The 14,537-nt window shown below is 35.8% G+C and overlaps 2 non-coding genes and 2 pseudogenes across 2 annotated transcripts; 3 read left to right on the top strand and 1 right to left on the bottom strand.

The window, feature by feature from the left end:
- The first annotated feature begins 7 nt into the window (after positions 1–7).
- On the top strand, positions 8–517 carry LOC126409316 (ATP synthase subunit a, chloroplastic-like; annotated as a pseudogene).
- Positions 518–3,533: 3,016 nt separating this feature from the next.
- Positions 3,534–5,516, top strand: LOC126409314 (ATP synthase subunit alpha, chloroplastic-like; annotated as a pseudogene).
- Positions 5,445–5,516, bottom strand: TRNAR-UCU (transfer RNA arginine (anticodon UCU)). Its single transcript has one exon. It is a non-coding gene; the product is annotated as a tRNA-Arg (tRNA).
- A 1,703-nt stretch (positions 5,517–7,219) lies between these two features.
- Positions 7,220–7,307, top strand: TRNAS-GCU (transfer RNA serine (anticodon GCU)). The gene has a single exon. It is a non-coding gene; the product is annotated as a tRNA-Ser (tRNA).
- Positions 7,308–14,537: the final 7,230 nt, after the last annotated feature.

The raw sequence follows: 14,537 nt of genomic DNA, 5'->3' as shown, positions 1-14,537 counted from the left end.
TCTTGAATTCATTCGAGACGTGAGCAAAACTCAAATTGGAGAAGAAGAATATGGTCCTTGGGTTCCTTTTATTGGAACTCTGTTCCTATTTATTTTTGTTTCTAACTGGTCAGGTGCTCTTTTACCTTGGAGAATCATACAGTTACCTCATGGGGAGTTAGCTGCACCCACGAATGATATAAATACTACTGTTGCTTTAGCTTTACCACGTCAGTGGCATATTTCTATGCAGGCCTTACTAAAAGGGATTGGGTTATTTCGGTAATATATTCAACCAACTCCAATACTTTTACCATTAATGTCTTAGAAGATTTCACAAAACCTTTATCACTTAGTTTTCGACTTTTCGGGAATATATTGGCCGATGAATTAGTAGTTGTTGTTCTTGTTTCTTTAGTACCTTTAGTGATTCTATACCTGTGATGTTCCTCGGATTATTCACAGCGGTATTCAAGCTCTCATTTTTGCAACCTTAGCCGCGGCTTATATAGGTGAATCCATGGAAGGTCATCATTGAGTACAAATAAGAATAAGAAAATAATGCTTTGTTTGAATTTCAAAGTTCAAACAGTCGCTTTTTCTTTTTTCATTTCAATCAATTCAAAATTAAGCCCATGAATCTTATTCCAATAAATAATTCATGGGTAGCTCAAGATACCCGCTTGAGGAAATGATTGATATATCAATCTATATTTATGATTGTATGATATAGAGTAGGAACAGATATATATGTACGATATTAATATTTATTATATTACGTATTACACTACGGAATTGTAAAAAAAAGGGGGAGATTCCCAATTTTTCCTAAGATCCCCTTTTTTCCTATTCATGTCATACATCGCCTTTATTTGCCCAGTCAATTACGAAGATTCATAATTTGGATAATAAATAATTGTTATCCGTTTGGGACGCGCGACGAAACAAGAACTATGTTCTGCGGAACCGTTGCTATTTCATTCCATTCTATTCACAATTGACCAAAATTGGAATTAAGAGGAGTTGGATCAATCATCAAATCTTGATATGGGATGATTCGCTTTGATGAATCTCTTCGTTTGTATCCATGTGAGATAATGACAAAGACAAGAAGAGTTCACGAATCAGATGAAAAATTCAGTAGGTTAGGTGGGCCGAGCTACATTACATTATATGTGAACTCCGGTGTATGCTTAGAAGGATGATTCCAGGGTCCGATCCGATTCAATAGAAATAAGATGGCGATGGTTTACATTATGGAAGAAAACATGTATATGTGATAGTAGATATTCATATATATGGACTACCCATCTATATTATTTCATTCCCATCAACTTTCTATTATATAGATATAGATTCCACTTTAATAGATATAGATTCCACTTTATTTATATGGATTACGATATATAAGCTCTTCCCTTTTTCGTCTGTGACTTTATTGTATATGTGGATTGAATATGAAGTTAAGCCTATGAATGCATATAGAGAAGATGAAGGAGGGAGGAATTGAAAGAGTGGGTTCGGAACAAAGAAATAGAAGAACTAATATGGATTTTCAAGACTTGGATAGTGAATAAAAACGAGATATTGAAGTAGTTCTGATGATTCAGTAATATCAAATATCATCACATCACTTCTTAACTCAAATTGGGTTCGGAGTTCTTAGTTTAGTTGTATGGATCTTAGTGATGGAATATGAATAATAAGTAATGTAACTAATTAATATATATATAAATATATAACATTAATAATAACATTAATTATATATAAGAATTCATTGGTTTATTTGATTATATCATTAACCATTTCTTCATTTTTTGTTGTGAGGAGCTTACCATGAATCCCTAATTTCTGCTGCTTCCGTTATTGCTGCTGGATTGGCCGTAGGACTTGCTTCTATTGGACCCGGAGTCGGTCAAGGTACTGCTGCGGGCCAAGCCGTAGAAGGTATTGCTAGACAACCAGAAGCAGAGGGTAAAATACGAGGTACTTTATTGCTTAGTCTGGCTTTTATGGAAGCTTTAACAATTTACGGGCTGGTCGTGGCATTAGCACTTTTATTTGCTAATCCCTTTGTGTAATCCTAGAAACGTGAAAATGTGAAAAATACGTACTTCTTTTCTTGCTTTGGCCCTGCCACTTCGCTTCTTCAAATTATATCAACTCAACACTTCACTCCTACAATCACTTCTTCCTTGATCCAATACTCCGGGAAGTACTGATTTGAGGAATTAGTGGATCCGCTTCCGCTCGCTTTCTTCTTTCCCGCCTTAGTCCAATGAATGAGCATTTTCCCTTTTTTATTTATTTTAGGAGGGTATGTCGCAATTGACACGAGACTTGGGACTTCATAAGTGTCTTATCGGGGATCTAAATAAGGAGTGAAGTGATACAAAAAGGAAATCTTTTTTTATTTTGTTAGTCCTATTCCTATCCATAAGATAAGAGGAGAGCATATGAAAATCTAACCGATTCTTTCGTTTTTTTGGGTCACTGGCCATCCGCCGGAGTTTCGGGTTTAATACCGATATTTTAGCAACAAATCTAATAAATCTAAGTGTAGTGCTTGGTGTATTGATCTTTTTTGGAAAGGGAGTGTGTGCGAGTTGTGTATTTCAAGAATAGGCTGGAACAACCAGCTGCACTTTATATTTTGCTATTGTAATCTAATAATAGAGAAAGGTGCACGATCTCAACGAATTACTTCTGAATAAATCAATAAGTCCTATGTAAGAACCATAGCATTTCGTGACTCGTTGGTAAATTGGATTCTCTATTAACCAATAATGTGAGACCATTTAGTTAACATGGTTAAAGCTGAACTGTTTGAAGTCTAAGCACAACACGGTACTCTTTCTACCACTGCGTTAGTACAAGATAAGATGGTTTCAAAATGCATAAATCATTTTGTTGGGAATTTATTTGATATAGAACACTCATATCAATAAATGATTTGAACCATTGACTGGAAAAACGGGTACCTCGCCCTTCCTTTTTATCTAATGCTGAATCGACGACCTATGTGTATAAAATGAGAAAGAATTCTTTTGGATGTGAAGAAATAAAAGAAACGACTTTGCTGACAATTACAAGTTTTTTTGGTCTGGTCAGAAGAGCCCTCCAGAGATCCTGGGTTTTCTTGTATCAGTTTTTATATCCTGGAATACGAACAGAGAAGAGAGGGTAGGCTCATTAAGAAAGAGATATGGGAATGCCCATAAGTATAAGTAATTTAATTGAGCGTGAGAGCCAAATGAATCGAAAGATTCATGTTCGGTTCGGGAAGAGATCGTGGAAGTTGTGGAATTGATGGGGAGATAATCTACTTTCATTAAGTGATTTATTAGATAATCGAAAGCAGAGGATTTTGAGTACTATTCGCAATTCAGAAGAACTATGCGGAGGAGCCGTTGAGCAGCTTGAAAAAGCACGGGCTCGCTTACAGAAAGTGGAAAGGGAAGCGGAAGAGTTTCGAGTGAATGGATACTCTGAGATAGAACAAGAAAAGATAAATTTGATTAATGCCGCTTATCAGAATTTGGAACAATTAGAAAATTACAAAACGAAAGCATTCATTTCGAACAACAAAGAGCGATTAATCAGGTCCAACAACGAGTTTTCCAACAAGCCTTACAAGGGGCTCTAGGAACTCTGAATAATTGTTTGAACGGCGAGTTACATTTACGCACCATCGGTGCTAATATTGGCATACTTGGGGCCATGAAAGAAATAACCGATTAGTCCTTCTACTATAGGATAGGTATTATTTTTCTCCTTTTTTGCTTCCTAGAAAGAATTAAGAGATACTAATGGTAACCATTCGAGCCGAAGAAATTAGTAATATTATCCGCGAACGGATTGAGCAATATAATAGAGAAGTAAAGATTGTGAACACTGGTACCGTACTTCAAGTGGGCGACGGCATTGCTCGTATTCATGGTCTTGATGAAGTAATGGCAGGTGAATTAGTAGAGTTTGAAGAGGGTACGATAGGTATTGCTCTGAATTTGGAATCCAATAATGTTGGCGTTGTATTAATGGGTGACGGTTTGATGATACAAGAGGGTAGTTCCGTGAAAGCAACAGGACGAATTGCTCAGATACCGGTGAGTGAGGCTTATTTGGGTCGTGTTATAAATGCCCTAGCTAAACCTATTGATGGGAGGGGTGAAATTTTAGCTTCTGAATATCGGTTAATTGAGTCTCCGCTCCAGGTATTATTTCGAGACGTTCCGTATATGAGCCTCTTCAAACGGGGCTTATTGCTATTGATTCGATGATCCCTATAGGACGCGGTCAGCGAGAATTAATTATTGGGGACAGACAGACCGGTAAAACAGCAGTAGCTACAGATACTATTCTCAATCAAAAAGGTCAAAATGTAATATGCGTTTATGTAGCTATTGGTCAAAAAGCATCTTCCGTGGCTCAGGTAGTGACTACTTTCCAGGAACGGGGAGCAATGGAATACACCATTGTGGTAGCGGAAACAGCGGATTCGCCTGCTACATTACAATACCTCGCTCCTTATACAGGAGCCGCTCTGGCTGAATATTTTATGTACCGTCAACGACATACCTTAATAATTTATGATGATCTCTCCAAACAAGCACAATCTTATCGCCAAATGTCCCTTCTATTAAGAAGACCACCTGGTCGCGAAGCTTATCCAGGAGACGTTTTTTATTTGCATTCCCGCCTTTTGGAAAGAGCCGCTAAACTAAGTTCTCGTTTAGGCGAAGGAAGTATGACTGCTTTACCAATAGTTGAGACTCAATCTGGGGACGTTTCGGCTTATATTCCCACTAATGTCATTTCCATTACAGATGGGCAAATCTTCTTATCCGCGGATTTATTCAATGCTGGAATCCGTCCAGCTATTAATGTGGGTATTTCCGTCTCCAGAGTAGGATCCGCAGCTCAAATTAAAGCCATGAAACAAGTAGCCGGCAAATTAAAATTAGAATTGGCTCAATTTGCAGAGTTAGAAGCCTTTGCGCAATTCGCTTCCGATCTAGATAAAGCTACTCAGAATCAATTGGCAAGAGGTCAACGATTACGGGAGTTGCTCAAACAATCCCAATCATCCCCTCTCGCGGTGGATGAACAGATAGTTACTATTTATACCGGAACGAATGGATATCTTGATCAATTAGAAATTGGACAGGTAAAGAAATTTATTGTTCAGTTACGTACCCATTTAAGAACAAATAAGCCTCAGTTACAAGAAATCATATCTTCTACCAAGGTATTCACCGAGCAAGCGGAAGCCCTTTTGAAAGAGGCTATTCAGGAGCAGATGGAACTATTTCTACTTCAGGAACAAACATAAAGAAATTGGTTATTTCATTTGGTAGAGTCTCTTAGTACGACATAAATTGTTGAGAAAAGAAATGGCTCTGATTCGAATCATTCCAAATATGTTTCTTGGAATAGCAATCCAAACAAAATAGATGTAAATAAATTGCGTCCAATAGGATTTGAACCTATACCAAAGGTTTAGAAGACCTCTGTCCTATCCATTAGACAATGGACGCTTCTCGTCCGATTCTCTTCTTTCTGATTCCTCCTTTCCATTCCCTGTTTGGATAAAACAGAAACAATCAGATTGTATGCGTCTTAGGGAATAAAGACGCATATTAAAATCAATGATGGATGTATTATGATTCATATCGAGCGGGTAGCGGGAATCGAACCCGCATCGTTAGCTTGGAAGGCTAGGGGTTATAGTCGACGTCGATTCATCACTATTAACGTCTCTAATTCAAAACCGAACATGAAACTTTGGTTTCATTCGGCTCCTTTATGGAATAAAGGATAGATTCCCCGATTTAGGGCGTAAAGTAACCTAAACGAAAAATTGACGATGTATGATATTAGTATGGAAATGGAAAGGTATGGAAATCAAAGAAGGAAGTCATAGCAAATCGGAATAAGAAAAATTCGATCCATAACACCTATGTCAGCTTTTCTGTCTGAATGTATCCAAAGCTATTCGCTTTCTAGATGATCCCTCTAGAGGAGGGTATTATAAAAACCCTTCTAGTTACTTCGTTCCCTATTTCTACTGACATGAATCCTTAGGAAAAGAATCTTATTTCTACCGAGCTGAAACAATATATGCCGATGGCCCCGGTAAACCGAAGTCACCGTTTAATAGCTATTTGGCTTCAATCTCCCCTTTACAAAAATCGAAGATCTAGTTACGATTAGAAATACACTTTTGTATCTTCATCCATGGATCTTTTACTCATACTTATCTAATTCTAATTGGAAAACTCAAAAAATTATGCTTCGCAATTCCATAATCCCAGTTTTTGGATGCAAATCGCGAAAATTATATTCTTCCCCAATTGTGGCATTGATAGGAAAGGGTTAAACCCTTATAAGAAATAAAGTTTTTGATCGGAATATGAATGTATCAAACCGAAAGAACCCTTAACTATTTCAGTTGGTAATAGAACGAATCACACTTTTACCACTAAACTATACCCGCTACATTGTGATTATTGTATAGGAATGGCCCATTTGTCGAACAAGGAGATGAGGCGCGATCAAGATATTGTGAATATTAGAGTGCTGACATGCCCTGTCTCCGGGGATACTTGATGAAATAGGGCAAGAGGATAAATAAAAAACCTTTTTGTTTTGCTGTAGAAGTCGTTACTCAGAGGTCCGATAGAATCGGCGAGGTTGGAACAGAAAAATAAGTTTTGTGCAATAATATATATAGTTAAGTTATAGTTTATAGTTCCATTTTTTTTTTGCTCAAGTTTATTTAAACAAAACAAAGCTTGTCTCTTGAGTACTTGAGGGAACATACATACGCTTTTCCCATTCCAATAAAAAAAGCAACGATGAATCAAAGGAAAATAAGGAAATAACAATATAATAAATTTCCTTCATATCATAGAAATCGAAATAGCTCTTGTTGCTGCTTCAACTCAATAACATATTGAGTTTTCCAATTTCTCATTTTAGGTTAGGTTGAAAAGGGGGGGAATGGCCTGGCCAGTGCCTAGCCAGGCCGGGAGAACAAAAGAATAACCTTTCGAACGAAATAAATCAAAGAGGGATCTTTTTTTCCTTTTTTCCTTTAGAGATACCTGTTTTGAATGGTTGTATAAATAGGATTTCTTATAAAATTCATATATATCTCTAGAATAAAGAAAAAGAAATATGAATCTTTACTTCACACGTCGTGTCACATATGAATTATTCATTTTTTTTTTTTCAATTTGGAGAGATGGCTGAGTGGACTAAAGCGGCAGATTGCTAATCTGTTGTACGAGCTATTCGTACCGAGGGTTCGAATCCCTCTCTCTCCGTTTCCTACGCTCACTTGATATTTATCTTTCTCATTCTATAAACCCCGAGTCCCTTTGGTTTGGTTGGATTGATGATTTCATTTAAATAAATGAAATGTATGGAATAGATAAAATTTTAAGTTAAGAAGATGGATTTAGAAACCAAACCAAAAAGGAAAGAAAAAATCTATTATTCTTTATTCTTCGCGTCCAGGATTACGTCCTGGGTCATTAGACAGGAATCCGAAGATGAAGAGCGAAACAAAGAATATCACCACCGTATAAACGAACAGTTTGAGAGTAAGCATTACAAATCTCCAAGACCTGTTGGGGGAGAAAAGGGAATAGATTCTCAACCTTTGTACCATCTCATTTTTTGATACCAAGAAACGAAGTGGTTTTTAGAAAAGAAAGGAATTAACAGGAATTCAATTCATTTGTATTGTAATAAAATAAGGTTCTGATTCCTTCGTTACCAAAAAAAGAATCTCGTCATACCTACAATGCGATTTGTTGATATTGCATTGCGGGGGCTCAGAATACCGTATGCGCTCCATGGATGGAGGGTCAGAATGAGGAAATGAGGTGATCCGGATTCACGGAGTCTATTGAAGAATGTTCAATGTTTGAATCGAGGGTTCTTGTCTTAATGCACTACTTATCTCATCTTTCTTGGTAAAATTGGTAAAATATTTTTTTTTTTTTTTGAATAAGTCATGAATCTTTCTAGAACAGTATCAAGGATCTCATCGAAAACTTACAGCAGCTTGCCACACAAAGGCTAAGAGAAAAAAGAGCACAGGTATGACCGGCATAAAATCCACGATTGGGTTCAAAAAGCATAAGCCTCGGGCAATTTTGCGAAGAAAAACCCACTCGGCTGAAGGGCAGAATTAAGACAGATACAGATTAAACTAAAGATATTAGGCATAACAAATATTTTGTTCTTAGAATAATATCATTTTTATTGAGTTATTTCTTGAAGGGAAAAATCAAGAAAGAGGGTAGGTAAAAAGTCCTTCTTTCTTTGAATTCCCCCAATCAAAGATCCTTCAATTGTCAAATTGAATTATACGGAATCATACTTTCATACAATATCTTAATTATCTTAATTTAATTATATGTAATGATCAATGAATTTAGTTTTATTCCGGATTTACACGTGTCGAATCTCAGCAACAACTTCTTTCTTCCATAGATACTGGGCTGGAATTGACGAACACCCGATACCAATATTAATGTATATTCGTGTTTGAATAGAAACATAAATGGGGCGTGGCCAAGCGGTAAGGCAACGGGTTTTGGTCCTGTTACTCGGAGGTTCGAATCCTTCCGTCCCAGATTAATTCCATCTTAACTCAACAAATATTATTTGTTCTCTTTAATCATCTAATTTCTATTTAGGAGGTTCATGTTGGATACAATGTAATCGTAATCTATTCTTTATTTCTAGTTTTTTTCTTTCTAGTTTGGTTTTTAATGTTAATGATTTTTTAATGTTAATGATTCTTTTCTGAATTAGACTTTACCTTTCTATTCTGTATTCTGTTTCCTACACACGGAATTCACTTTCAATGACTGACACACGTATGAAAAATCCATGATTTTGGTATAGGCGTGGGGGGAGCATAGACATAGATCCGTTGAAAAGATATTTTTTTGATTTAATTCAAAATTGGATTATTCAGTCTATGTCCGTACCGTTCATATTGGAGTTGGTTAGTCAAAAGAAACTTTATGCTTGAATCCAGAAAATTCTGATTCCTGCATGATCCATTCTGAGTCGAAATGTGAAAGAAACCTCTTCTATCTTCTAACTTTGAATTAATGGTAAAGCAGATATGGTAATCGTATCTCATTTAATAATTATCCCAATTGAGAATTCATTTTATTTGGATTCTAATGAGGGTTCGAGTTCGTGGTACCAATTCCATCAACGGGATTCGAGTTCCTAAGACTGGACTCAAATGAAAAATGGGAATAAAAACGGATCTGGACCTTTTTTGTTTTGCACTTATACGTGTCTGGTACTGGTATAGCACGCAGCTTACACAGCTTATAAGAAAAGAAGATTCTTTTGTTGGTTGACCGGGTATGCATGATTCATAATATAATCCAGATGAAATGTTTTTTAGATATGTGATGTGCTGATCAACAATGGAAGGTATCAATTGAAATATCTGTGGCTATTCCCGATTTCATCAACAAACAATCAAGTTCAATAGGAATAGATGCATTGTATTGTACCCAATTTGCATCTGGTTCTAATGAACTGATGAATAATGGAATTGTAAATCCATTGGTAGGCAGAATCGCGGATTTAATTTACTTGACTTTATCGAACGACTCTGGAAGCAAAAAGCAGAATATGCCGAAAGAAGCATGCCACCCTTTTGTATTGTTATTGTTCTATTTCAGTAAGAACAACAACAAACAGTCTTTGGTTTCGGTCAGAAATTTCTGTGATGCCTTAAAATATCCACGATTACCCGCGGTAACAGCTGTATATATAACATAACCCGATGGATACCAAAAGATCATGCTGCTTTGATTCTGATATTCTCAATCAGATTCAAGAATGAATCGAGGACGTTCACTTTATCTTATTTACTTTACTGTGTCTTTTTTTATTCATTTTTTGACTTTTACTATATTTCTTATTATGTTTGATGCTCATGAACAAAGAAATGAAATTAGTTTTAGATTTTGTTTCTCGTCCCATTTATCTGGTTTAGACAGTTGATCTGGTTTAGACAGTTGATGATTTAAGGAAAAGCAAAATTAAATTTCATGTTATTATGATGATCAAAATGATCAAATTGACGTCTAAGAGATATCCGTAATTACAGTTATTCGTTGTGATTGCACAGACTTGCTGATTGATTCAGAGATCAAATTGAGTCTTTACGGAAGAACTGCTTTCCACCAATAGCAATGATGGCAAAGTACGAGATTTTTTTATGTGAAACCATTTTTCATGAATCCTTGATACTCGATGAAGTCTGAGATTAGTTAATTTATCATTTACCATCAAACCACTTTGGCCTTTCTGGTTCATTGGAATGGCTTAATCAGTTACTAACTCATTCTTTTCCGGTATTGGAAATCCAATTAAAGATCTTTAGTTTAGCTTAGTCGTTCGAGCAAGAATTGGCTCATTTCACTCATGACTGATTGTCACAAATGATCAGGTTGTTAACTAACTTCTTGTTTATTCGTCTTTCTTATAAATGGTGAAATAAATGATTCATACGCTAGAATCAGGGGGCAAACTGGATACTTGTTAGATATACATATGCGTCCATGGAGAATATTAAAAATAGAATAAAAGATCAATCAATGACTATTCATGATTTAATTCCATATTGAATCAATCCCGTACCGATTCCGAATTATAGGAATTTTTGTTATGGTAAAACTTCGTTTGAAACGATGTGGTAGAAGGCAACGTGCGACTTGAATGACATGATCGGCTGTGGATTTTTACATCCATCATCTTCAATGAGGATGCTCTTGGCTCGACATATTTTGTTCTGTTTCACCATTACTCCACGATGTTGGGTTGTAATGTAAATAAAATAGTACATGATGGAGCTCGAGAATAAATGATTATCAGAGGCAGGATCTAGGGTTAGTGCCAATTAATAATTTGGAACGACTTCGTAAGTATATCTTCGATATAGAAAAGGTCAAATTGGACCGACTTTTCTATAAAAAAAAGTTTGCTGTAATTGGTGAGACTATTTCGATGATAAAGAAGTGTATCACAGGGGAATTAATGGAATTGAATCGTTCGTATGATTCTTCGACGTAAAGAAATAGCCAAAAGGTATGTTGCTGCCGTTCCGGAAGATTAAAGATCACCGAAGTAATGTCTAAACCTAATGATTCAAGGATAAGTGATTCCAAAACAAGAAAACACCATTTTCAATGATTGTCTCAATCAAGTGGATTGGATCATAATAAGTAAGAAATGGAAATATATTCCAGACGAGACAAAAAGGGGTTATAGACCGCTCAATAAATATTTATTTAAGGATTTTTTAAGGATTTCTTTTTTAGTCCTTTGAGAATTACCCAACTTGAGTTATGAGGACGAATGATATTTTTATTTTATAGGAAGGAAGAAGGAAAAAAGACGACTTCAATCATAATTTAATTGATGATTTCAAGGATCCGTTTGCTATAGATTTATATCCATCAATTTTAATCATTCTTTCTCGAGCCGTATGAGGAGAAAACTTCCTATACGTTTCCAGGGGGGGGGGTATTGCCCATCGATCTATCCCAATGAGCCACCTATCGAATCATTGCAATTGATGTCAGATCCCGAAGAGAGGGAAGAGATCTTCGGAAAGTAGGCTTTTACGACCCGATAAAGAATCAAACTTATTTAAATGTTCCTGCTATTCTATATTTCCTTGAAAAAGGAGCTCAACCCACGGGAACTGTTCATGATATTTCAAAAAGGCAGAGGTATTTAAGGAACTTCGAGTTAATCAAACAAAATGAAATTAATGAAATCAAAAGATGGACCGGTATAGTAGCTAGTTCTAGTTTTGTTTAATTGTTTCTTCGCCACTCTCTTGCTATATTCATACCTATTCGCTATTGTTCCTATATGGTTTGAGATAATGTAAGGACAAAGAATGACAAAGAATCTCTTTGTCTTTTTATATTTATATGAATATGAGAGGGATAGAAAAGGATTATATTATATGTCATAACTGAAATCCATGAAATTATGGGATTACCATTAATCTGATGGTTTTCCTTGGGACTCCCTCACCTCAAGAAACAAGAGGTGAATCTTGGGGCCTATAGTGATAGTGAATAAATACGATATTCTTTTTTACCTACTTCTTCTTTACTTCACTTCATTTTCATTTCTTGTAGTGCCAATCTAACACAAGGCCTTATCTTATTTATATTTAGTTTATTTATTGTATTTTGTTTGATTTGATTTCCCAATATTTCGTTTGTATTGACAATGGTCTCTCGAACGAATAGAATACAATAGAATTCGATCGTAGATAAATCGATCTATTCTTGCGGTTTCATAGGTTTGGTTTTTTACTTCATTCAAAGGATTGGTTTGAGGGATCGTCTGTGACACAGGAAGTCTTTTTTTTTATTTACTAAAGCTATACTTATCTGTGAATCTGCTCTTCTTTATTGTATAGATTTTTTAGAATCATAGTTTCTTCTAAACTTGCTGTTATTCTTATGCTTATGTTAGTTCAATGTTTTGACTTGACTGGTTCCGGTAATTTTGACTTGACTGGTTCCGGTAATCAAATCTCTTGATTTTTATTTCGATCGTAATTAGATCCTTATCTGGGTTGCTAACTCAACGGTAGAGTACTCGGCTTTTAAGTGCGGCTATGATCTTTTACACATTTGGATGAAGCGGATTCGTCCATACCATCGGTAGAGTTTGTAAGACCACGACTGATCCTGAAAGGGAATGAATGGAAAAAACAGCATGTCGTATCAATGGATAACTCTGAGAATACTTCATTCTTATCTGGTCATATCAGATCGGTAAAAAATGTCCTTTTGATTCTTAGCTAGAACGGTTCAAAATTCATTCACAGTTGGGTCAAGTGAATAAATGGATAGAGCTATATGGCTCCAATTATAAGGAAAAACCAAAAGCAACGAGTTTCCGTTCTTATCTGAATTCGAACGAATACCCGATCTAATTAGACGTTAAAATATATTAGTGCCTGATGCGGGAAAGGGCTCTCCTGCGAGTGGATCATTGATTCCTTTAAAAAAAATCCTAACTATTCACTGTTCTCCATTAGTTACTGGAGTGTAACCAAATGTGTATAAGAAACGGTGTACTGATAAATATAACTCATTCCAAAGTCAGAAGAGCGATCGGGTTGCAAAAATAAAGGATTTCTAATACACAATCTCTTGTAACTATACCCAAACACGAACGAGTTGGATGGAAAAAGAGAGGATGCGTTGATTAGACGTCTTGTCTCCAGGTATATCAGTTTTTATGATATACCTTGTTAGGACCATATCGCACTATGTATTGATTATTTAATAACCCAAGAAATCCTCCCCCGCATGCGGTTCAAGTTTCATTGCAAACAAATGGATAAATTGCAAGACGAATTGCAAGGCTATTTAGAAATAGATAGATACCGGAAACAGCGCTTCTTATATCCACTTCTTTTTCGGGAGTATATCTATGCACTTGCTCATGATCATGGTTTAAATAGTTCGATTTTTTATGAACCCACGGAAAATTTAGGTTATGACAATGACAATAAATCTAGTTCACTAATTGTGAAACGCTTAATTACTCGACTGCATCAACAGAATCATTTGACCATTTCGGTTAATGATTCTAGGTTCGTTGGGCCCAACAGGAGTTTTTATTCTCAAACGATACCAGAGGGTTTTGCAGGAATTATGGAAATTCCATTCTCGGTGCGATTAGTATCTTCCCTAGAAAGAGAAAGAATAGCAAAATATCAGTATCAGAATTTACGATCTATTCATTCAATATTTCCCTTTTTAGAGGACAAATTATCACATTTATATTATGTTTCAGATATACTAATACCCTACCCAATCCATCTGGAAATCTTGCTTCAAACTCTCCGCACTCGGATACGAGATGCTCCTTCTTTGCATTTATTGAGATGTTTTCTACACGAGCATCATAATTGGAATAGCCTTATTACTTCAAATAAATCCATTTCCATTTTTTCAAAGGAAAATCAAAGATTATTCTTGTTCTTGTATAATTCTCATGTATATGAATGCGAATCCGTATTAGTTTTCCTTCGTAAACAATCCTCTCATTTACGGTCAATATCTTCTCTAGCCTTTCTTGAGAGAACACATTTTTATGGAAAAATAAAACATCTTGTAGTGACGCCTCGTAATGATTCTCAAAGGACCCTGCCCCTCTGGTTCTTCAAGGAACCTTTGATGCATTATGTTAGGTATCAAGGAAAATCAATTATGGCTTCAAGGTGTACTAATTTACTGATGAAGAAATGGAAATATTACCTTGTCAATTTCTGGCAATGTCATTTTCACTTATGGTCTCAACCGGGTAGGATCCATATAAATGAATTATCCAATCATTCTTTCTCTTTTCTGGGCTATCTTTCAGGTGTACGACTAACGCCTTGGGTGATAAGGAGTCAAATGCTAGAGAATTCATTTATGATCGATACTGCTATTAAGAGATTCGATACAATAGTCCCAATTTTTCCTCTG

This window comes from Nymphaea colorata, unplaced genomic scaffold (assembly GCF_008831285.2).
Source record: "Nymphaea colorata isolate Beijing-Zhang1983 unplaced genomic scaffold, ASM883128v2 scaffold0089, whole genome shotgun sequence".
NCBI lineage: Eukaryota > Viridiplantae > Streptophyta > Magnoliopsida > Nymphaeales > Nymphaeaceae > Nymphaea > Nymphaea colorata.
The sequence above is the reverse complement of the archived record's forward strand: the minus strand, read 5'-3'. Positions and strand labels throughout refer to the sequence as shown.